The sequence below is a fragment of the Malania oleifera genome, chromosome 2 (assembly GCF_029873635.1).
Source record: "Malania oleifera isolate guangnan ecotype guangnan chromosome 2, ASM2987363v1, whole genome shotgun sequence".
Lineage (NCBI taxonomy): Eukaryota > Viridiplantae > Streptophyta > Magnoliopsida > Santalales > Ximeniaceae > Malania > Malania oleifera.
Window position 1 is genome coordinate 102,997,661 of NC_080418.1, and position 26,200 is coordinate 103,023,860.

Genomic DNA, 26,200 nt, shown 5'->3' on the forward strand with positions numbered 1-26,200 from the left:
ATGAATCACGTAACTGTGTTTATTTATCCTCGTGAGATGCATGTAGATACAGGAAATTATATAGCCAAATTAACACGAATGTACTACCAAGCAATTATTCATGGAGTCATAAAATCATATAAAGAGAAACTACGCATAAATGACTTAAGTGTGTAGTTCTTAGGTTATATGCAAGTATGTGAAGGGTACGAGTCAATGTTAAAAATGGGATAATGCAGTGTAAATCTTCAATGCTCCTCTTTCTTTCTCTCTTTCTTTTTTTTTTTTTATATAACACCATTTTCCCAAGGCAAACCACATATGTTTAAAGCATGCAAACCACAGGGTAAATTCTCTTCCACCCCCCAACTAGAATGTAGCATTGTCCCCAATGATGCAGGAGAATTGAAAGAATTTACCCAAGAGAGTATTTAAACGTAAAGCAAAACAATTCTAAAAATATAAACGAGAAAAAGAGGAAGTACCTGAACCGCTTTGAAAAGAATATAACGCTAGAGAATAAGAAATAACAACTACAGAACAAAGGAAAACAATGAGAAAAATATAAATATAAATGAGAAAAAAAAAAAACACAAAAAGGGAAAAGAAAAGAAAAGAAAATGAACTATACTAAGTGGGATCAAGCAAATGTAGAGTAGATTCGTCAGGAGCAAAGTTAGAAATAAAAGGCTTGAGCCTTTGACCATTAACCTTAAAAACATTACCATTTTGAGGATTCAGAATCTCTACAGCACCATGAGGAAAAACAGTCTTCACCACAAAAGGTCCACTCCACCGAGACCTTAACTTACCAGGAAACAAGTGTAGGCGAGAGTTGTACAATAGCACCTATTGGTCGGGCTCAAAAGTCTTACGCTGAATGTGTTTATCATGAAAGTTCTTCATTCTCTCCTTGGACAATTTAGAATTATTGTAGGCATCCATCCTCAGCTCGTCCAATTCAGATAACTGCAATTTTCTCATGCAACCAGCATCATCAATGTTAAAATTGCATTGTTTAATTGCCCAATACGCCTTATGTTCCAACTCTACAGGCAAATGGCAAGCCTTACCATACACTAATCTATATGGAGACATGCCTAAAATAGTTTTAAAAGCTTTTCTATAAGCCCACAAGCTATCAGACAATCTCAAAGACCAATCCTTCTTATTTGGGTTAACATTTTTCTCAAGGATGTGTTTAATTTCCCTATTTGCTAATTCAGCTTGCCCGTTGGTTTGAGGATGGTAGGCAGTAGAGATTTTGTGATGGATACCATACTTCTTCAATAAGGTTGAAACATGTTTGTTGCAAAAGTGCGTGCCTTGATCACTGATTATGGCTTTAGGCATGCCAAACCTTGCAAAAATGTTTTCTTTCAAAAATTTCACAACCACTTGATGGTCATTAGTTCTACAAGGGACTGCCTTAACCCACTTGGAAACATAATCAACGGCAAGCAAAATGTATAAATAGCCAAAAGAAGAAGGAAATGGTCCCATGAAATCTATACCCCAACAATCAAAAATTTCAATCACTAGTATAGGTTGTAAAGGCATCATGTTTCTCCTAGTGATTCCCCCTAATTTTTGACAAGGTTCACAAGCTTTACAGAAACTCAAAGCATCCTTAAACATATTTGGCCAATAAAACCCACTTTGAAGAACTTTAGCCACTATTTTGTGGGCGGAAAAATGCCCACCACAAGCCTCTGTGTGGCAAAAATTTAAAACACTAGAAATTTCATTGTTAGGCACACACTTTCTAATGATCTGATCTGAACAATATTTAAAGAGATAAGGATCATCGTAAAAGAAATTCTTAGCTTCAGTCTTCAACCTTCTTATGTCTTGAGCATTCCAACGAGGTGGCGTTTTCCCTGCAACCAAGAAATTTACAATATCAGCATACCATGGTAAATATTCAACGGCAAATAATTGTTCATCAGGAAATTTATCAGAAATTAAAGAAAACTTCTCAGAAACTTCTGGTTGAAGCCGAGAAAGGTGATCTGCCACCACGTTCTCCACTCTTTTTTTATCTTTTATTGTGAGATCAAATTCTTGAAGCAGAAGTATCCACCTTACCATTCTTGGCTTAGTGTCTTTTTTTTTACAGTAGAAATTTCAAAGCTGCATGGTCAGTGAATAATATGACAGGAGAACCTAGAAGATAAGATCTATACTTATCCAATGCAAATACTATAGCTAGTAGTTCTTTTTCTATGGTGGAATAGTTCTTTTGTGCCGCATTTAAAGTTTTACTAGCATAGTATATAACATATGGCAGTTTATCTCTTTGTTGTCCAAGAACAGCCCCCACAGCGAAGTCACTTGCATCACACATTAATTCAAAAGGAAGTGACCAGTCAGGAGATCGAATGATAGGTGCAGCGGTGAGACATGTTTTCAATTCATCGAAACCATTTTTACACTCTTGGGTCCATTCAAATTTAACATCATGCATCAAAAGTTTGCAAAGAGGTTTAGAAATAAAGCTAAAATTCTTTATGAATCTTCTATAAAAACCGGCATGCCCTAAAAATGATCTAACATCTTTCACATTTTTAGGTGCAGGCAAATTTGAAATCAAGTCTATTTTAGCTTTATCCACCTCTATGCCTCGAGAGGATACAATGTGCCCCAAAACTATTCCTTGTTGGACCATAAAGTGACATTTTTCCCAATTTAACAACAATTGCTTTTCTTCACATATTTTCAAAACAACTTGCAAATTAGACAAACATGCATCAAATGTTTTTCCAAAAACTGAAAAATCATCCATGAATACTTCTACACTGTCCTCAATCAAGTTGCTAAAAATACTTAACATGCATCTTTGAAAAGTAGCTGGGGCATTGCATAGCCCAAATGGCATTCTCCTAAAGGCAAAAGTTCCAAAGGGACAAGTGAAGGTAGTCTTCTCTTGGTCCTCTGGAGCTATTTCTATTTGATAATAACCAGAGAATCAATCTAAAAAACAGTAATATTCATGCCCTGCCACTTTTTTTAAAACCTAGTCAAGGAAAGGCAAAGGAAAATGATCCTTCCTAGAGGCAGCATTCAATTTCCTATAATCTACACACATCCTCCAACCTGTGGTCTCTCAAGTAGGCACCAATTCTCCCTTATCATTTTCTACAATGGTTATGCCAGATTTTTTTTGGGACAACTTGTATTGGACTAACCCATTTACTATCAGCAATTGGATATATGATGCCTATGTCTAACAATTTCAAAACTTCCTTTTTTACCACTTCTTTCATTGTGGGATTTAGTCTCCTTTGCATTTCTCTAGAGGGTTTTGAATTCTCTTCCAAATATATCCTATGTGTACAAATGAGAGGACTTATACCTTTAATGTCGGCAATGGACCAACCAATGGCTGATTTGTGTTGTGTCAAAATTCTCAACAACTTACTTTCTTGGTCAGGAGTCAACAATGCAGAAATCACCACTGGGAATGAGTTCTCTGGTCCAAGGTAGGCATATTTTAGTTCCGGCGGTAGTGGCTTCAATTCTAACACCGGTGCCTTCTCATTGGATGGTTGTGCGGGGGTTTGTATTGCCGGTAATGGTTCAAATTTAAGCTTCCATTGCATCTCAGTTGAGTCACCTGCAACACAAAACGAAGAAAAATGATTAGTGGAATCAGTTAAATCAAGGGAATCTTCTAATTCCTCCCACTGCTCATCATAATCATAGTTTAACCAAGGAGTGTCTACAATTAAAGATTCCAATGAATTGACTTCTTGGATTTCTTCATGTTCTTGAGGTTGCCTGCACAAATTGAAGATATTCAGTTCTAAAGTCATATTTCCAAAACTCAATTTTAAAACACCACTCCTACAGTTGATTATGGCATTAGAAGTTGCTAAAAATGGTCTTCCCAAAATCACCAGTGGTGATGAATTTGCGTGGGATGACACTTTCATATCCAAGACCACAAAATCCACAGGGTAGTAAAATTTATCCACTTGGACCAAGACGTCCTCAATGATACCCTTAGGTATTTTTATGGATCTATCAGCAAGCTACAAGATAATGGATGTGGTTTTCAATTCCCCTAGCCCCAATTGTTCATACACACTATAAGGTAGCAAATTAACCCCCGCACCTAAGTCTAGCAAGGCCTGCCCTATCTTAGAGTTTCCGATGACACATGAAATAGTAGGTGACCCGGGATCCTTGTACTTAGGTGGTGTGTGATTTTGAATAATAGCACTAACTTGCTCAGTGAGAAAAGCCTTTTTCTGCACATTTAGTTTTCGTTTTACAGTGCATAAATCCTTTAGAAATTTAGCATAAGCAGGAATTTTTTTTATAGCATCTAGAAGTGGAATGTTAATCCTAACTTGCTTAAAAATTTCCAAGATTTCAGCATGCTATTTATCCTTGTGCAAAGAAACCAAACGTTGTGGAAACGGTGCAGGTGTGGAACATGCATCATTATGTGAATTTAAAGTACTCGACTCACCACTATCAAGAGGGGCATTAGCATTTTTACCTGAACTCCCTGCACTATGGGCAGGGTCACCCAAAACCTTACCATTCCTCAAAGTTGTAATAGCTTTCACTGATTTCACGTTGCTCCCTTCACCTGAATGCTGAGATGATCGATTGTGCCCTTGTGGATTGGGTTGGGGTTGAGTTGGAAACTTTCCTTTCTCCTGGTTACTCAAAGTGGTGGTTACTTTAGTGAGAGTCCCTCTGATGTCATTGATAGCCTAGGAGTTTTGGTTGTTGATTGTGCTCTGACTCTGCATAAATTGTTGCAAGCTAACAGTTAGCTGTTGTATAGAGTCTTCCACTCCTCTTCTTTGCATTTGGGGTGGCTAATTTGGAAAATGAGGTGGCCCCAAGCCTTGGCTAGCGGCTGCATAAGGATTATATTGACTTGGTCCCTACGTAGATGGCCCCACTTGGTCATTTTTCCAACTGAGATTTGGATGATTTCTCCAACCTACATTATATGTATTAGAATAAGGTCCAGAAGAATTCTTAGAGACCATATGCACTGGGTTAGATTGATCAAGCAAAACTTCCTTAAAAGCAGGAATAGTTGGACATGCATCAGTCACATGCCCTGGATCCTCACATATGCTGCATTTTTCAGAAGATGATGGCAAAACGTGCATTTCATTTACCTTCTTAAGTTCAATGGACTCTAACCTTTTAGACATTAATGCAAGCCTAGCATTCAAATCATCAACTTCTTTCAATTGATACTTACCACCCCCACCAATGCATTTTTGCTTTTCAGATCTATCATACACATCAGAGACATCCCAAGATTGGGCATTTTCAGCCAAGTAATCAAAATAATCAAAAGCTTCTTCAGGCCCTTTATTGAAAAACTCACCATTGCACATTGTTTCTACAAATTGCCTCATCTTTGGTTGCAATCCCTCATAGTAAAAACTGATGACCCTCTAATTTTCATACCCATGGTGAGGACATGCATTTAAGAGATCTTTGAAACGTTCCAAACACTGATAAAATGTCTCCACATCCTTTTGGCAAAAATTCATGATTTGTCTTTTCAAAGCATTAGTTCTTTGCATGGGAAAAAATTTCTTTAAAAACTCTGTTTGCATTTCTTGCCAAGTCCCAATGGATCTTGGTCTTAAGGAATTCAACCAGGTTTTTGCTTTGTCTTTTAAAGAAAATGGGAATAATTTCAATCTTATTACCTTCTCAGTGCATGTTCTATCCATGAATATGGAACAAACTTCTTCAAACTCTTTAATATGCAAATATGGGTTTTCAGATTCAATGCCATGAAAATGAGGTAACAATGGAATCATCCCAGGTTTAAAATTAAAAGCATTTGCATTCAAAGGTAGAATAATGCAGGATGGGGTGCTGGTCCTAACAGGTTGCAAATATTCTCTAAGTGTCCTATTAGGGTTCTCCATATCGTGAGGTTCATTTTTAGCCATGATGCTACACGTGTCAGATGGTGATTCAAGTGATTCAAGTGAAACAGGTTCACTCGATGATGAGATGGATGAGTCTGTCCTGACTAATCTAAATGTCTTATCTCTAGCCCAACCAGTCATACAAACTTAGTATAAATGCAATAAAAGCAAACAGGTCAAAGGAGAGGAAATAGAGATCACCCAAGCTGTGAAGACGTTCACAGCTCTAAAACACCTCTCTGAAATCTGAGAAACACTTCGATGACACCAATTAGTCCCCGGCAACGGCGCCAAAAACTTGACTCGTTCTGAGTTATGCTTCCAAGTGCAGAAGTGTCAAGTTGTATCAAGGATGAGTCCAGGATCGTATTCCACAGGGACCACTGAGTATCAAAGTGTTTATGCAAGTTTAGCAAAATCCTGTTGCAATAAAATGTGGGTTGAAAATCTTTTTGGTCTTTTACGATTTTGAAAACAGTAAACAAAGTGAGAGAAGATTGAGTAAACTATCAAAATGAAACTGAAATTTTATCAATTTTGCAAAAATGTAAATCTAATAAAGCAACCAAAACTAAACAAATTTTACCAAACACTTGGGTTACGGGTTCAACGTCTGTTTGCTTCCACCGTTTACTAATTTCCTAGGCCTTACTCCTCTTCTTGTTAATCCAATCAAGGCATTAATAAGATGAAATTTTGTCACTAAAGATCGAGTAAATTGGCCACATCCAAACGGAAGAAAATAAAAACTCTTATTACGCATCAACCGAATTTTTATGTAAAAATAAGTTGACTAAAATCCTAGATTAACTCAAGGTTTTGATGTGCCTAACGTCAACAACAAAACAAGAAGCAAGAGCTAGCGATTTATCAACGCTTCCTTCAATTTTTAGTTTTAACCAAATAAAAGTTTAACAATGATATCATAGGATAATTAATAAACCATGGAACGCAAACGACATCGACCCACAACCCGAGTTACCGAACTTAGCCACTCATGCTAACAATACACACTTTTCGGGTTAAATTAATTTCATGGTGGCTCATTGCATCAATAAAACGAAAGGCATCAAAATAAAACAAACCTAACACTTAAAGATACCGAAACATGAGAAAAATACGAACTTGAATCGAACCAATCCTAATCTAAATTCAATTTCAAAAGAAAGAGAAAAAAAATTAAAACTTGGAAAACTTCAAAACTAAACAATATTTTTTTTCTGTCTTTTTTTTTTTTTTTCCGAACTGAACTTAATTTAAAGGACTAATTAAAACCACCAAGAACTAGTTTAATGGAAAAAAATTCAACAAGAGTTAAATGCCTAACAATATTCAATCTTAAAAGAAATTTCAAATAAACTAAAAAAATCTGAACTTTATGCAATATTTAAAGTCTTAACAAAAATAAATAAATAATTAAAAGAAAGAAGGGAAAAGAGAGAGCAGGGACAAACGGCCATGGCAGGCCGTGAGAAACAGAGGAGAGGGAGCTGCTGTGGCCTGCTGTTGCTACTGCTTGGGAGCTGCTCTGGCTGGCCGTGGAGGCTGCTAGAGGGCTAAAAATCTGGAGCAGACAGCAGAGGAGCTGCTGCTGGAGAAGGATCTGCTACTGGTGTTTCCGGATGGTGGTTCGGGGCAGAGGAGATACAAGGGAGACAGCAGAGGAGCTGCTGCTGTGGGGGCTGTAGCAGGATGAAGATGGAGGGAGGCTGGCTGTGGCTCTGCTGGGTAGGAGTTGCAGCGGGAAGCAGGGGTTGTTGGTAGGAGTTGGTGTAGGGGCTGGTGTGAGGAAGAACAGAGGAGCAGGAAAGAGAGGCCAGCGGGAAAGAAAAGACAAGAAAAAAAAAAACTAACTAAGAGAAAAAAAAGATGAAGAGGATGAAGAGGATGCGCTCGGGTTCCTTTTAAAAGAACATTGTAGTGCCCTACCTGGATTAGCCAACCCAACCCGGCCATGCATTGCCGAGTCACATCAAATTCCCTTTCATATATATATATATATATATATATATTTTTCATTTTATTTGCTCTCTGTTCATCGCAAATTCTGCTCTTTTAGGGCCCATATCTCACAAAACTCAAAACATGAAAGTTGTAGATGATTCTTTCCTATTTCTCCAGAAATTTGAATTGTCTCAATCGGAGCTCAGACGGAAAAGTTATACATGAAATACGAATAGGTGTTGGTTTTGGTTTCCGGGAATTTTCCTGCGACAAAAAATTACCAAAACTTCATAAATAGTGCAATAAAGTTCAAGAATGATAATTTTGGCACTTTGTTAAAATATTGAACAAATTTGGACATTTAATTAAAAATATAAACCATAAAGCCCGGGTTAAGATGCCCAATTACGCAGTTTTGACCCGTAATCAATCTGGCCATGAACATGGAGCATATTAAGACTAAACTTGAAGACTATGAAGATATTTATGGTGCTCATGAAGTCCAAGCTTGAAGAATTTAATGAATCTATTTCATGTATTTTGCAAATAGGACCTCTGTAAGTACACTTTCGTTGATTAAGTGAAGAAGCTCATATATGACTTTAATTGGACAATAGGCACTCTATATTCCATTGAAAATCATTTTTAAGATGTGAAAAAAATGTTTCAAAGTGTTGAAAATTATTTTGCAAATGTGCAAAAATTATTTCAAAGTGCTAAAATCACTTTTGGAATGAAAACCCCAAAACAAGTTTTTCAAAATTCCCTTCATGTTTCAATCGCCGCATTGATGAGCAATTTTCTTGATCAATCAGTTCTCGTCTTAAAAAATCCTCAACATGAAAGTTGTGGGATTTTATCTCAACTTTCTTTTGATGTTAGGAACGTCCCTATTTCAGTTTTCTAGAAAACGTAATGCCCAAAATACTAAAAGGTGTTTGCAGCGGAAAACCCGAAATCCAACCAACCGAACCCTTGGCCTGGTTGATCGAACCTCTAGGGAAAAGCTGCATAACGGCCAAAAAATGGCTAGTTTTCAAAATAAATAGTTATTTTCAACCCCCAATGGTCATAAAATGGCTAGTATGCCATTTTGGCTACAAATACAAGGTTTCTAACTTGTTTTAGTAAGAAGAAAAAGAGAGATACACTTCCATCATCTAAATCCAAGTTTTTTATCCTTTGTTGAAAATCTTTCTCAAGCACTTTGTAATTTCATTATTCATCCTTCAAGTTCTTACCTTCTAGATACTATTTGAGCATCATTCATAATCTTTTGCGAGTGTATTAGTGTGCTATTCTTATTGTACTCATTAGCTCGATTGACAAGCATTTATTCTATACCATTTTATTTTTCGTTCTACAAACGACGGTTCAGGTGTGAATTGTGCCAAGCAAGTGGATATTGCTTGGAGAGGTATCTATGCCTACAAGGAGGGCTTGTAAAGACATCTCCGCTTGTAAGGAGGGATTGTAAAGGCTTCAAGTGAAGGAGGGAGGTGGCTCCGCATGTTAAAGGAGTGGATAGTGAAATCTTCAAGTGGTTTTCTTGAGGCAAGGACGTAGGCGGGTATAATCGAACCTTGTAATTCTCTCTTCCCTAATCTCTTTAATTTGAGCATATTTACACTTGCTTATATTTGTTGTGAATAGTGATTGGTTTTCTTGTTGGTTGATCACTTGATTAAATTGTAGTTAAAATCATTTAAAACATTTGCATTAATTTTTCAGTACCAAATTCAACCCCCTCTTGGGACTACACCATTTATAACAAAAACTATTCTACCCTAGTATAATGCAAATAATTATTATCACTAACATTCCCCCTCAAACTCACGATGCGATAGCAAGAAGTATCGAGAGTTTTTCAACCAAAAAATGAAAGAGTTGGATAGTGTGGGACTTGGTAATGTTAAGGAAATAACAAGATTTCCATATGAAGATCATACACACAAGGCAACCCAAGATTCACCATGTGGTAATAAAGGCCAAAATTCTCTCTTGAGATTGGTCAAACCACCAGACACGAATACCTAATTGGTGTAATCAATATGATTTACTTTAATTGTCTACTGAAGAAATTCTAAAATAGGAGCACTGTACAATGTAAATACATACCAGAAAATATAGAAAATCTTTCCCTTAATTCTATTCTCCCTCTCCAAATTCTAGACTCTGAATTTCTTCATGGTATTAGAGCCAAGTTAGGATTTCGACGTTAATCACCAATCGCTGATTGCTAATTGCAAAGCTGCCTGCGCCTCTCTCTCTTTTCTCTCTCTCTCCACCATCGTCGATTCCTTTTTGCGCATCTTCATTGCTTTTGTTCCATCGCTGGTCACCGCTGTTTCTTTCATTCCGTGCTTTATTTTTTATCTCTCCAAAACCGACTTCTTTAGGCTTCGACCAACAGCTCTCCACCTCCTTCGACACAACCCAAATTGGATCATCGTCACCAGACTATGTGCAGATCTTCTCTACAATATTTCTAACTCCCTGACAGCTACTACCACCCTCGGCTCTTCTTTATCATCCGTTCTCTCCACCACAGACAATATCCCTACTGATCAATCTCAAATCTACACCTTACCTTTCTCAAATCTCCTTATATGCTGCCTCCATATTCTTAATTTTTAATTATACAAATACTAAGTTCCCTCATGGGTGCACCAATTTCCACGCAGCAGTGAAGCCTAGATAGCCAAACACCCATATTCATCTTTTTTTTTTATTAAAAAGAACATCTTCTATTTGTCTCCATGGCTACCAATACTGCAGGCACCGAAAATTTTGATTATCCCAGTCATGTTTTTTATCTCAGTAATTCTAACAATCATGGCATTGTCTTGGTTTCCAATCTCTTGACTGAAACCAACTACAACACATGGAGCCAATCCATGGTCATTGCTCTCAACACCAAGAACAAGGTCAGCTTCATTGATGGTACCATATCCCAGCCCTCCAAGACCTCTTTTGCCGAGTATGGACAATGGAATTGTTGCAATAACATAATAAAAGCATGGCTTCTCAATTCTCTTTCAAAAGAAATTTCTGCTAGTGTTCTCTTTTGAGATCTTGCTCGAGATATATGGATAGATTTGAAGGAGTTTTTTTCTCAAGTTAATGGTCCTAGGATATATCATCTTGAACAAGAAATCCATAATCTTGTTCAAGGTAATACGTTTGTGGCCACCTATTTTACAAAGCTGAAATTGATATGGGATGAGTTGTCGTCTCTTCATTCTAATCTCTTTAAAGGAGATGTTGCTCCAAACCAACAATACCTGTGCACCATGAAGTTCATTATAGGACTTAATGACTCCGATTGTGCAATTTGAGGCAAGATTCTCTTGATGGATCCTTTGACCACGATCAACTGCATCTACAGTTTAGTTCTTCAAGAAAAATGTCAATGGAACATCCAAACTCCCTCACCTGTTGATGGGGTTGCATTAGCTACAAAAGGTATTCTCCCTACCCCAAAAGATGGCAAGTTGTTTTGCAAGCCCAGACCAAAGTGTACTTACTGTCACAAAAAAGGTCATACTATGGATCGTTATTACTTCATCCATGGGTTCCCATCTGGACCCCGCAAAACTAGCTCGAGTTCCAAAGCAAGTGCACACCAGGTCTCTTCCACTGACAACAATCTATCCATTAGCAATCTTTCTTTTACTCTAGATCAATGCCAACAACTTTTAACCTTGCTCCGCTCCCAGTCATCGCCTATGGCAAACCATATAGGTACTACTGAGTCTTTATCAGGTATATTCTCCCATCCTTCTTCTAAAAGTCTTTGGAGTCTTGACAATGGAGCCACCGATCATATGGTGCACTCTCCCACTAACTTAACCTAGTATATTCCTATTTTTGGTCGCACAGTATGACTATCTGAAGGTTCTCATGCTGTGGTAATACATAATGGATCCATCGCTTTCTCTCCTTCCCTTATTTTGAAAAATATTCTTTGTGTTCCTTCCTTTCATTTTAACCTCATTTTTGTTTTCTTGTTATGTCAAAATCTCAACTGCTTAATTATTTTTTTCTGCACGCCTGTGTTTTATTTTGAGAACTATAGGTTGTACTACTTCCACAGGACATCTCCTACATGTTGTCAGGTGGTTACATGGCATCATTGACTCAGTCATTTATCTAATAAAGTATTTTTTTACTTTCACAACATATTTCTGGCATTTGTTCTAATTTGGATCCATGTTTCATTTTCCCATTGGCTAAACAAACACGTCTTGAATTTCCTTCAAGTTCTATTTCTTCGACTATACCTTTTCAATTGATACATGTTGACATTTGGGGGGGTTATAGTGTTCCATCACTCACTGGGGCACAATTTTTTTTAACCATTGTTGATTATTACACTCGGTGTACTTGGGTCTATTTAATGCGTCATAAGTCAGACTCATTCTCTTCTTCAAACATTTATTTGACTCATCGAAAATCAATTTACCCATACAATAAAAATTGTGCGCAATTATAATGGTTCTGAATTCAATATTCCCTCATTTACTCTAAAAAGGGTATTGTGCATCAAACTAGTTGTGTTTGCACTCCTCAACAAAATGGGGTTGTGGAACGTAAACATCATCATCTTCTAAATGTTGCCTAAGCTTTTCTATTTCAGGCCAACATACCCATATAATTTTGGGGTCATGCTCTTCTTACTGCCACTTATTAGATAAAAAAAAAAAAAAAACCCCTACTCCTCTTTTGGGCGGGAAATCTCCCTATAAAAAACTCTACAACACCCCACCTAAATATCACCACTTTCGAGTATTTGGGTGTCTTTGTTATGCCTCCACTCACTTCCCCCACCCTTCTAAATTTGACCCACGTTCCATTCGTTGTGCCTTCATTGGATATCCCTACGGAAAAAAGGGTTATGTGTTATATGTTCTCGCCACTCACAAAACCTTTGTCTCTCATGATGCAATCCTTCATAAGGATCGATTTCCTTTTAGCCACACCCTTTTTGCACCATCCTCTTCTATTTTACCACATCCTCTTGACTTTCTAGATCTTCTCTCCACCAACCCTACCCAGACACCTCCCTCCTCACCTCCTATTCATTTTCCTTCTTCTGATCCAATGGTCCCTATCCGACGATCCACATGTGCAGTTTATCCACTTGCCTACCTATGGGATTTCCATGTTGAACAAGCACTCCCTTCTTTTCCTATCCCATCATCTGACTCGGTGGCGGTCTATTCTTCAGGTACTTCTTATCCTCTTTCTTCTTTTCTTTCTTATGATTCCCTTTCTTCTACACATCGTGTTTTCACCACTGCTATCTCCATTGCACAAGAACCCAAGTCTTTTTTGCAAGCCATGCAGGATCGCAAGTGGCATGCTGCCATGCATTCTGAGATTGATGCCTTGGAAACCAATCACACTTGGACTTTGACTCCTTTTCGACCCCACAAGTGACCCATTTGCTGCAAATGGGTGTACAAAATCAAACACAATCCTGATGGATCAATAGAACGTTACAAGGCTCACCTTGTTGCCAAGTGCTATAACCAAAAGGAAGGGATTGATTACCCTGAAATTTTTGCCTTGGTTTCCAAGATGGTCACTGTTCACACTGTCCTCACTCTTGCTGTTGTCTATAATTGGCACCTTTTTTAGCTTGATGTTAATAATGCCTTTTTACATGGTGATCTCAATGAAGGATCTACATGCATCTTCCTCCTAGTTTCGGACAAAAGGGGGAGACTAGGATCTACAAGCTTAACAAGTCTCTATACTGCCTCAAACAAGCATCCAGTCAGTGGTATGCTAAATTATCTTTCACATTTATCAATGTCGGTTATAAGCAATCGAAAGCAGATTACTCTATGTTCATCTGATCCCATGAAACAAGTTTCACCATAGTCTTGTTCTATGTAGATGATATTATTTTGGCAAGAAACAACTTGGAACAGATCAATGGGCTTAAGAAATACTTGGGAGAATGCTTCAAACTGAAGGATCTTGGTCTCTTGAAATACTTTCTAAGGATAGAGGTGGCTCGCTCCAAAACTAGAATTTTCCTATCACAGAGGAAATATGCCCTAGAGATACTTAAGGAGATTGGTTTCCTTGGGGCAAAACCGTGTAATCTACCAATGGAACCAAACCCTGCACTTAGTCAGATGGATGGAGAGCTTATCTCGGATCCATCTTCATATCGAAGACTAGTTGGGAAACTGATATATTTGACTATCACTATACCAAATTTGGCATATGCGATGCACACATTGAGCCAATTCATGGATAAGCCTCGAAATTCCCACTTGGATGCAACACATCAGGTTTTGCGCTATCTCAAACAATCATCTAGGCAAGGAATTCTTTTGTCAGTTTCTAGTGGTATTCAGTTACATGCATTCTGTGATGTCAATTGGGCTAGATGCAAAGACACACAGCAATCTTTTACTAGGTACTGTATTTTACTTGGAAAATCACCAATCTCTTTGAAAACCAAGAAGCAAACAACAATTTCATGATCCTTAGCTGAAGCAGAATACCGTTTTATGGCATCAACCTATTGTGAAATTACTTGGTTAAAGCAACTTTTGACATGTCTCCAGATAGCTCACCCACAACCAATCAAGTTGTATTGTGATAATAAAGCAGTTATTCACATCACATTTAATCCATTTTTCCATGAACAAACAAAGTATATAGAAATCGATTGCCATATTGTATGGGAGAAGATCCAAAAAACAAGTTATTCAAACTATTCACATACCCACAAGTCAGTAGCCAGCGAATTTATTCACAAAAGCACTCGAATCCACACAATTCAACCATCTACTGAGCAAGTTAAGTATGATCAATATCTACTCCAACTTGAGGGGGAGTGTTAAAGAAATAACAAGATTTCCATATGAAGATCATACACACAAGGCAGCCTAAGATTCACCATATGGCAATAAAGACCAAAATTCTCTTTTGAGATTAGTCAAACTACCAGACACAGATACTTAATTGGTGTTATCAACATGATTTAGTTTAATTGTCTACTGAAGAAATTATATAAATAGGAGCACTATACAATGTATATACATATCGAAAAATATAGAAAATCTTTCTCTCAATTCTATTCTTCCACTCCAAATTCTAGCCTCTGAATTTCTTCAATTAAAGAAGTCAACAACCTGCATAAAGGAGGGAACAAAAGGGAAAGTAATAGTCCCTTCCCGAAGGTGGTGTCTGATGACAAAACAATCAATTTCAACGTGTTTGGTCTGTTCATGAAACACTGAATCCCCTGTAATCTGAATAGCACTCCTATTATCACAACATAGGGGAGTATGAGCAGAAAATATAATACCCATATCAGCCAACAAACAATTTAACCACACGATCTTAATCGTGGTAGACGTCATTGCACAATATTCAACCTCGGTGGAAGAGCACGAAACAACTACTTGCTTCTTGCTTTTCCAAGAAATAAGGGAGTTACCTAAAAATATGCAAAAGTCGGTAGTGGATTTTCGATCAGTAGGATTAGTAGCCCAATCCGCATCATAGTAGGCATAAAGCTTCAACAACAAGGTCGAAGAGAATAAAAGACTCTGATAGAGAGTCCCTTGAAGATATCAAGAGATGCACAAAATAGCTGACCAATGCACAGATATAGGTGAAGCAACAAACTAACTCATGATGTGGACAGCATAAGCAATATCTGGACGTGTAATAGTCCAATAGACCAAACTACCAATAATAGTATGATACAAGGTGGGATCAGGTAGTGGGAGTACCATTAGTGGGAGTGTAGTAGGCATTAACCTCAAGAGAAGTATCGGCAGACCAACTATCAAGGAGACATGTGTGGTCAAGAATATCTACAACATACTTTGATTGGGAGAGTAAGTAACCTTTAGGCAAGTAGGCAATGTCAATTCCCAAGAAGTAGTGGAGTGGCCCCAAATCCTTCATGTCAAACTCCTGAGCAAACATCTTTTTCAAGTCCACAATACCATCAACATCGTCACCTGTAATTGTTGACTTTTGAGTCTAATCCCTGTTTTGATTATGACAAAACACAGCATTTTACTTATATGCTAAGTGTATGAGCAGGTCTATGTCTTTACAAGCACAAGTGGCTGATGTAGATTGGAAGTCATGAAGCACTTAAAGCTCACATCATGCGGCGTATTCCATGGACATCAGAAGAGCAAAGCTTGAAGACTTATGTTTATGTTTTTGTGTGCATGCATTCCTTATGGTTTAAATTGAAGCTCAATATTGACCATAGATTGACCTTAAGATCTCCAAGTTTCATGAAAAACCTTTTTACATAGAATGCCAAACTCACACAAAGGTCTTGAAATGATTTTGAGGTCAAGAGAGGGCCAAAAATTCAAATTTTTTAAGGCTTAGTCGACCAGCTCCTAAGCCCCAGTAAACCGGCCAGACCACATGGTCATAATTGTAAAGGGCCTAGTTGACTGATCTTCAAGCTATTGATGATCCAGCAAACCGGATCATAAGGCCCAGTCGACCGAAGGTCGAAAAAATGGAAATCACCTTAGGGCCAATCGACTAGACCATGTCCCAGTCGACCAAACCTCTTGGGTTCATGCAATTTTAAGCTCTAGTGATCGAAATTTTTGAAATATATTTTAAAGCCCCAACGGTCATATAACGGCTACAATTTGATTTTGCCTGTAAATACTTAGCCTAAACACTTGGAGAATGTTAGAAAAATATTTGGGAAGTTTACTTGCATATTTTTTCATTCCCAACATTTTTATACTCCCATTTTCAAGATCAAATTTCTATTTCTCCTACTCTTTATTTTTGAAAATCTTTCGGCGAAAATTTTTTGGGGTTATACAAGTAAGGCTTGAGCTTAAGCATATATTTATACTAATATATATTGCTTGAAAGCCTTCTTGTAATTTGTTATTTTCAAAGGTCAATCTTGAAGAAATATTTTTCTCCTACTCTTCACTTTAAAAAATATTTTGGAGAAAAGATTTTTGATTTTTACAAGAAAGCTTTGAGCATATTTAAACTCATTTATATTGCTTGAAAAGATTCTTGATTTATCAAAGGTCAATTTAAAGAAAATCATTTTCCTACTCTCATTTATTCTTTGCAAAATATTTTTGAGAGGAATACACATACTATACCGAGCTTCATTTATAAATCATTTGAGAGTGCATCTAAAATTTTCAAGTGTACAAATAAGCTTTTGTAGAAGCATTTCTTTGTCCGGAAATAATGTATTTCAAAAAAACCCTCCGCGGTTCGGATTGTGAACCATGGCTAAGTGAGGGTACATCACTTGGAGAGGCAGCTCCGCCTGGAAGGAGTAGACCAAGCGTGGGCTATCGCTTGGAGAGGGGGGCTCTACCCTATTAAAGGAGTGGCTAGGCGTGGGGTATCGTCTAGAGAGGCAGCTCCTCCTAGAAGGAGCGGATTGTATAACGTAGCTCTGCCTTATTCGAAGGAGTCAATAGTGGAATCCTTTGGTGGTTTGCCCAAGGTGAGGATGTAAGTGGGTATAGCCGAACCTTGTTAAAAATCTTGATGTCACTCTCTCTCGTTTATCTCTTTACATTTTCCGCATGTGTATGTTTAATTATTTATTGTTATGATTGTTTTTACGTACACGCAATTAAATTTGATTAGAATATTATTTAGTGAATCGGTTAATTTATTTAGAAAAATTTTTAAAACCCAATTCACCACCCCTCCCCTCTTGGGATTACACCATTCCTCACAATTGGTATCAAAACCCGGTTGCAATAAACTTAATTGTTTTTGCATAAAGATTGCAATGGCTCAAGTTGGTGTATCGCTGTTTTGTGAGGGACAATCCTTTACAAACCCGTCATTGTTTTATGGTGTAGATTTTACCATTTGGAAATTGAAAATGAGTGTTTTAATAAAATCAATAGATTGGAGGATTTGGAAAGTAATTGCTAAAGGGAATTTTGTGCCTATAAAAATTTTTAATAATATTGAAATTCCCAAACTTGAAATTGAGATGAATGAGAATGACATGAATTTATTGCAAATCAATTCTAGTGCCATGAATGTATCATACTATGCTTTCAGTATTAACATTTTTAAAGAAATCATGGCTTGTCAAAGTGCAAAAGAAATATGGGAAGAACTTGAAGAAATATGGAGAGACCAGGAATGAGATAGCCACCACTCCGGTTGCTTCGAGCTAAAGTGATCATGAAGGAGATGAGTGCTTTATAGCTTTAATCAACGAAGAGGTGTACTCCTCTCCTCTACTTTTTTACATAATTCATGCAATGATTCAAGTGATATATCTTGTGATAATTCTTATAGTGAATCATGTGATGAATCTGGTAGAGATTGCAAGCCTACTTATGAGGAATTACAAAAAGTATATATTAAAACTCATAATTTTCTTGGTAAAACACATAAACAATATACTGCTTTGAAAAACAAGAATGAGGCATCAATGAAATAATTGGAATAAAAAATTCTTGTTGATAAAGAAAAATATTTGAAAATCATAAGATTAGAAAACAAGAATGAAAAGTTGGAGAAAAAGCAGAAAGATTTAAGATCCTAAAATTCTATAGAAAATGACAAGGATCTTTACATTTTTGAACTAAATGGTAAAATTGACAAAATGGCCAAAGAACTTGTGATTATGAAAACAAATTGTAAAGACATAAAAGACTCAGAAATTCTAGGCTTAGAAAGAAAAATAGAGGGCCAGTCAAATCATCCACACTTTTACAAGAGGTAAAGAGAACTTTGATAAGCTCTTAGGCTCACAAAAGATGACCTTAGATAAAGAGGGCATAGGTTATAATGGAATTAAAAATAAAAATAAAAAGAAAAAACCTCTACATAGGATATTTTATAAAAGAATCAAAATTTTATGCCAGTACCTTCTCCAGTCCATATACTCACACCACATGCTTTTTATGTAAAAAGAAGGGTCATATCAAATTTGATTGCCCATTCAAAAGAAAAGGTGTCAAACCTAAACAGGTATGGAGAGTCAAAGAAATATCAGGTTCTAACTCACCAAGACTCAAAGAAAAATGGGTACCTAAGAGAACCCCATTGTTCCCACCTTAGACCTTAGGTTAAGAACATAATTGTACCCTTCACATGCTTCAAAGGCAAAAGAAATTTATTCCATTGAAGGGATATCATTTGGAACTTTTTTGGTCAAGTGTGTCTAAATATTAAAAGCCAATTATTACTCATTGAGAATATAATTTTCTTCGCTTAATGTGTTAAGTGCGAAAAGGAGTGAAAAAAAGACTAAAATTTCAAATTTAGTGAGGCCCAGTCGACCAGAATAACAAGCCCAGTAGACCAGACATGTCTTGGGCACAAGCATTACATAGCCCTAGTCGACCATCCCATAGCCAGTTGACCAAAACTACTTGTTTTCCCTCATTAGCCTATTTGGTTGCCCATCAGCCAACTAAACCATAGACCGGATGTTTCTGTTTTTCACTCCAGTCGACCAAACCAATGTCCCAATCAACCGACTAGTGGATTTTGACCCTTCAAATCAAAATAATCCACTTCCAAATGGACAAAGCTATCCCTACTTGTTAAATATTTCTAAAATACTTAATTCATGCTTAAAAATGAATATCTTAAAGTTAAGCACATTTTGTCCATCACACATAATTGAGTTTTAGGGTACTTTTCATTGTACTATATATGATTAAACCCTAAACTCATCTTGGAGCTTTGATGTTTAATCAAAATTCAAAGAGCATTGTTTATTGAAAATTAGGAGCATAATAATAGTGATGAGTAGGCTGCATAATTGAGGGAGAGCAGCAAAATTCTATATGCTTATCTTATAAACGTTCTAATCTTATGATATATGTTTTTATAAGATCAAGTACTACACTCTACTATCCATTTTTCCTTAATGTTTATTTTATCTGATGGATGGTTTATCTGTTTATTCTGGCTTGAAGTTTTATTGAAATATACTGGATTGAGCTGGATACTTACATGTTGATTGTACTACACACCATCTGCATGGCTGATGTAGAATTTTGTGAACTACATGCTATAGAAACAACTAGGTTGTTGCATGTTGACTCTTAAACATTATATGCTAAATTGATCTTAAACACTATATGCTAAATTGATAACATGTACAATCTCTATTGTGCTAGATTTCTTTAAATTTTTCCTATATCTCTCAAAAGCATATACACTTTTTCTGATCCTAAGAAAATATAGTTTATGGACACCATTTGGTCTAATCTTTCAATTCTGAACTTCTTTGAGGACCTAAATGGTTAATCATCATATTTTAAATTCAACATCACATATTTTAATGATGGTCCATAAACTAGGGTGACATGAAGAATAGCTTCCCAAGAGGGGGGGTGAATTGGAAATCTTTTAATTTTATTTGATTTTTAAGTTTTCTAATTTTAATAACCCAACAAAAATACAATATATAACAACACTTAAGAAAACTGGAATTTAAAATAATAATTCAATCAATGTAATCAATCAATCAATAACATTTAGGCTTCCGTTGCTTTCCCTGTAACCTTTTATTATTCACTTTACTTGATTAAGATTTCCGCAAATTAATCAACATACTCCCCTTTTGGGTTTCCGCAAAAGATTAATCAAAACGTACTTTCTATTGATCAAGAACTTAATTTAAATCCTACAACCTGCACTCATAAAATTTATAATGAAAGTGAATAAAGTATGTAAATTAAAGTAGAGGGAAGGAGACAAGAGTTTTTACGAGGTTCGGCTTCAACACAGCCTACGTCCTCGCCTTTGGCAAAAACACCAAAGGATTTCACTATATCAGTTCCTTTACCTGGTGGAACAATACCAACTTACAATGCACTCCTTCAATTAGGCTAGAGCCCGCCTCTCCAAATAACAATCCCTTATTTGGTTCAACGATTCAACAACTCAGAATCGTTTAAGAAAGATAATGAAGGAATATGTGTACAAAAGAGAATTCTCACAGTAGAGTGAATTAATACATCAATTAGCTCACTATATACCTTAAAGTAATTTAAATATAAGAAATTTCAAGTTCAATTACTTGGTATGGATTATCAAATAATTTTCCAAAGAAGAAAAAAATTTTGATCGTTGGAAAACTTAATTTCAGAGTGTAAATCGATTTCAGATCAGAGAGTTTATCTTAAAAGAATTTCAGATCCTTTGAAAACAAAATTTTGAATACTTGAAGATTAGTTTATCTAAAACCTTAAAAAAAAAAAAATTACTTTGATCTAAAAACCTTTGAATATCTCTAGATCAGAAAAGCTGTTGAAAAACACTTGATCTGGAAACTTTAGAGGATTTCTCAATTTCAAAATTCTTTTGAATATTTCATCAAAGTTCTTTCTCTCTTTCTTTGTACTTTCTTCTCTCTTTTTTAAAATGTTTGAGATTAGAACTATTTATAGAGTTTTTTTTTTTTAAATCATCCATTACTCCCAAGGATTCCTAAAATTCATTTCCAAATATTTTGAAATAAATATGTTTAAAAACATGGTTTAAAAAATCTTCTCTTTTTAAGCCCTTTTTATTTAAAAAAAAATACTTTTAGAGTATATATGTTTAAAAAAATATTTTTGATATTCCAAATATTTTAAAATAAATATGTTTAAAAACTTCATTATTTCAAAAAAAAATTCTTTTCTTAAACCCTTTCTTTTTATGGATTTAAGAAATATTCTTTAGAGTATATATATATATATAAAACATATTTTTGAATTTTTATGAGTTCAAATTTCTTTATACTTAAGATTTACTTTGAATTACTTACATTTGAGAATATCCTTAAAAGTATAATCTAGTCTTCAAAACTTATTCTTCCACCATCTTTGTAGTTGCATTCTTTCCTTTGAGCTTTTCACAATATGACTTCATTCTTCATGCTCTTTGTAATCCATGAACTTTCTTATACACTTAAGCTCTGTTATTTTCTTGAACACTTTTACTTGAAAGATATTAAATATATCATTTGATTTGTTATCATCAAAATAAGAATTGTAAGCCTTATTAGGTCAACATTCTCCTCCTTTTTGATGATGACAAATCGAGAGCAAAAATAATAAGCTTTTAAAATTCATGGCTCCCTTTATCAATAAGTATGGTATATTTTCATTACTCCCCCTATCAAAAAGCATGGTATACTTTATAGAAAAAAAAAAACACTTCATTAAAAGTCACAAATATACTTTAACATACAAACATACTTCATATTTTTGCACTACAACTTTCTCTCCCCCTTTGGACATCTATCAAAAAAGAGGGAAGGAGAAAAATAGAGATAATACTTCAAGTCAAAGTGCTAGTTCTAGAACACCAAAAGTTGCATAGCCGATAAAAACTTGAATACATAGAAACACAAGAAAAATTAGTCATAACTAGTGGCAAAAATTCTTGTGGTGTAAAACCTTGAGCCATAATCCATTGCTTCTCAATGATATGAATCTCGAAATCCCTTGGCTTAATTCGAAGGATCTTTCCCAAAGATATGGAATTTAGTTGAATCTCTTTCCCAAGCATATTTGTTTTGATTCAATTTTCACATCGCTCCATATTTGCATAGCAACTACGTACAACATTAGGATAATACCCTTTAGCTTGGTAGGTGATGAACCTATCCCATCCAATATCCTTGAAGAGTTCCAAGATTCAGGAAAATCTGAATGAAAGAACGTTACGTCGAGTACCTTACCTAATATCGATTCTGCTAAAGCAATTTGATTTCTGTAGAGGTGCTTGGCATGTGGAGTGACCAACCATTTCTCTACTTCATCGTTATTGATTCTTGTGGAAGAGGAAGATCTTTTAACACCAACGGATTTTGTTCTAGGCATGGTTAGATGAAGAAGAAAATCAAGGAAACTCGAAGCTAATGCTCAGTGTTTGTGTGCAAAAAGGATTTGATGCTAGATTTCTAGATGTTTTTTAGCAAGATTTTTGTATAACAAGTGATGGAGACGAAGGGTTTCTGAAGGAAAATGAATGGTCAGGCACCTGGAGGGTTTTAAAATGACTTAGAATAGGGTTTTAGAACCCAACCCGCCGCGAGGCAATCGCCTAGTACCCTGGTAGTAGTCGCCTGCCAACTAGAACAACTCCTAAATAACTTCCCGATTATAAAGCATGCCCAATTCTCTTCTTATAAATATAAATCTTTCTTCTGACAAAGGTTTTGTGAAAATATCTTCTAATTGATCATGTGTATTCACAAACTCTAGTACTATATCTTCATTTTGTACATGATCTCTCAAAAAATGATGTCTTATATCAATGTGTTTTGTTCTTGAGTGAGATACTGGATTTTTTGAGATATTTATAGCACTTGTGTTATCACATTTGATAGTGATAGTTTGATATTGTATTTGAAAATCTTTTAACTGTTGTTTCATATATAATGTTCTAGCACAACAGCTTCCTGCAGCAATGTATTCTGCTTCTGCTGTGGATAATGCTACAGAATTTTGTTTCTTTGAAGACCATGAAACTAGAGAATGTCCTAGAAAATGACACGTTCCACTTGTGCTTTTTCTATCTATTTTACATCCAGCAAAGTCTGCATCCAAATAACTAATCATTTCAAATCCAGATTCCTTTGGATACCATAAACCTAGTTCAAGTGTACCTAGGAGATACCTAAGAATTCTTTTTACTGCTGTTTGATGTGATTCTTTTGGGGCTGACTGAAATCTTGCACACATACATACGCTGAATATAATATCTGGTCTACTTGCTATTAAATAGAGTAGGCTTCCTATCATTCCTCGATAATGCTTTGTATCAACTTGTTTCCCTTTTTCATCTCTTTCAAGACTAGTTGAAGTACTCGTAGGAGTTCCTATGGGTTTACTTTCTTCCAAATTAAACTTTTTTAACATGTCTTTAATGTATTTAGTTTGATTTATAAGGATTCCATTTCTTGCTTGTTTGATTTGTAAACCAAGAAAGTAATTTAATTCTCCCATCATACTCATCTCAAACTCTTTTTGCATACATGTGGCAAATTCTTTACATAGATCTTTATTTGTTGCTCCAAATATAATATCATCCACATATATTTGAACTAGTAACAAATCTTTGTTTTTAGTTTTAATGAATAAGGTACTATCAATTTTTCCTCTTGTAAATTCATTTTTGAGTAAGAACTTACTTAATCTCTCATACCAAGCTCTTGGAGCTTGTTTCAAACCATAAAGAGCTTTTGTCAATTTGAATACATGGTTTGGATGTTTAGAATTTTCAAACCCTGGGGGTTGTTTGACATATACTTCTTCATTTATATATCCATTAAGAAATGCACTCTTCACATCCATTTGATATAACTTAAAGTCCTTATGGGCAGCATAGGCTAAGAGCATCCTAATAGCTTCCATTCTTGCTACAGGTGCAAAAGTTTCATCATAATCTATTCTCTCTTCTTGATTATATCCTTGTGCCACTAACCTGGCTTTATTTCTTACAACAATTCCGTTTTTATCATTCTTATTTCTAAAGACTCATTTTGTTCCTATAATCGATTTATATTTGGGTTTTGGTATTAGTTCCCATACTTGACTTCTTTCAAATTGATTTAATTCCTCTTGCATAGCAATAATCCAAGAGTCATCATTTAAGGCATCTTCAATATTTTTTGGTTCATATTGGGATAAGAAGGCACAATGATTGCAAATATTTTTTAGTGAGGCTCTAGTAGTTATTCCTTTTGATGTTTCACCTAAAATTTGTTCTTTTGGGTGATTTTTGTAATATTTCCACTCTTTAGGAAGTTTAAGTTTTTCTGAAAGGTTTTCATTTAATGTATCACTATCCTTTTCTTCCTTTATTTCAAGAACTTCTTCTTTTTGTGAAGTAACTTCTTTTTCATCATTCATATTTTTTATATTATAACAATTTGATTCATCAAAGCTTGTATGAATTGATTCCATAATTGTAGAAGTTCTTTTATTATAAATCCTATAGGCTTTACTATTTGTAGAATAGCCTAAGAAAATACCTTCATCTAACTTTGCATCAAATTTTCCTAGGTCATCTTTAGTATTTAAAATAAAACATTTGCAACCGAATACATGAAAGTAGGATATATTTGGTTTTCTATCTTTCCAAACTTCATATGGTGTTTTATCTATTTTCGATCTTATAGATACCCTATTTACAATATAACATGCTGTATTTACAGCTTCTACCCAAAAATATTTAGGTAAACTATTTTCATTGAACATTGTTCTTGCCATTTCTTGCAAAATTCTATTTTTCCTTTCAACAACTCCATTTTGCTGTGGAGTTCTAAATGCTGAAAAATTGTGAGTTATTCCATGTTCATTACAAAACTTTTCTACTTTTTTATTTTTAGACTCTCTTCCTTGGTCACTTCTAAAGCTTGTTCATTATAACCTTTTTCATTTTGTAGTTTCTTGCATAAGGTTATTAGTTTATTGCAAGCTTCATCTTTGTTTGCTAAGAATATTACCCAAGTAAATCTTGAAAAATCATTTTCTATTACAAAAGCACATTGTTTTCCACCTAAGCTTAAGGTTCTAGTTGGACTAAATAAGTCTAAGTGTATGAGTTCTAGGGGTCTTTTGGTGGAAATTAATTTTTTCTTTTTAAAACTTGTTTTTACTTGTTTTCCGTTTTGACAAGCATCACATATCTTGTCTTTTACATACTTAATATTTGGTAATCCTTTTACAAGGTTTTTCTTATTTAATTTAGATAGTAGGTCCATGCTAGCATGTCCTAGTTTCCTATGCCATAACCAACTTACTTCATTCATAGCTGCTAAACAAGTTATGTTTTGATTTGTTATTTTCTTAAGATTTATACAATAAACATTATTTATTCTATGAGCCATAAACACAGTTTCTTTATTTTTGGGATTCTTGATGACACATTTTTCTTTCATGAACATTACTTCGAACCCTTTATCACTTAATTGACTAATACTTAAAAGATTATGTTTTAGTCCTTCTACTAATAACACATTATCTATAGTAAGTGAAGGTTCCTTACCAATTTTACCTATACCAATAATTTTACCTTTGGCATTGTCGCCGAAGGTGACGTATCCCCTATCCTTTTGTGTTAAGGTTGTAAACTTGGTCTTGTCACCAGTCATATGCCTTGAGCATCCGCTATCCAAGTACCATTTTTCTATTGTCGTTGTTGTCCTAAGGCAAACCTATAATAAAGGACACTAAGTGTTAGTTTTTGGAACCCAAATTCTTTTGACTTTTATTGTTTTTCTATTAGTTCCACTATTTGTCTTCCATTCTCTTTGGACTTTAACATATTTTCTCTTTAATGGACAATTAAACATTATATGACTTTTAGTCTTACACATATAG

General features: G+C 35.4%; 1 pseudogene; it reads right to left on the reverse strand.

The window, feature by feature from the left end:
* Positions 1–609: 609 nt before the first annotated feature.
* LOC131148292 (uncharacterized) overlaps positions 610–26,200 on the reverse strand; it is a 69,750-nt pseudogene continuing 44,159 nt past the window's right edge.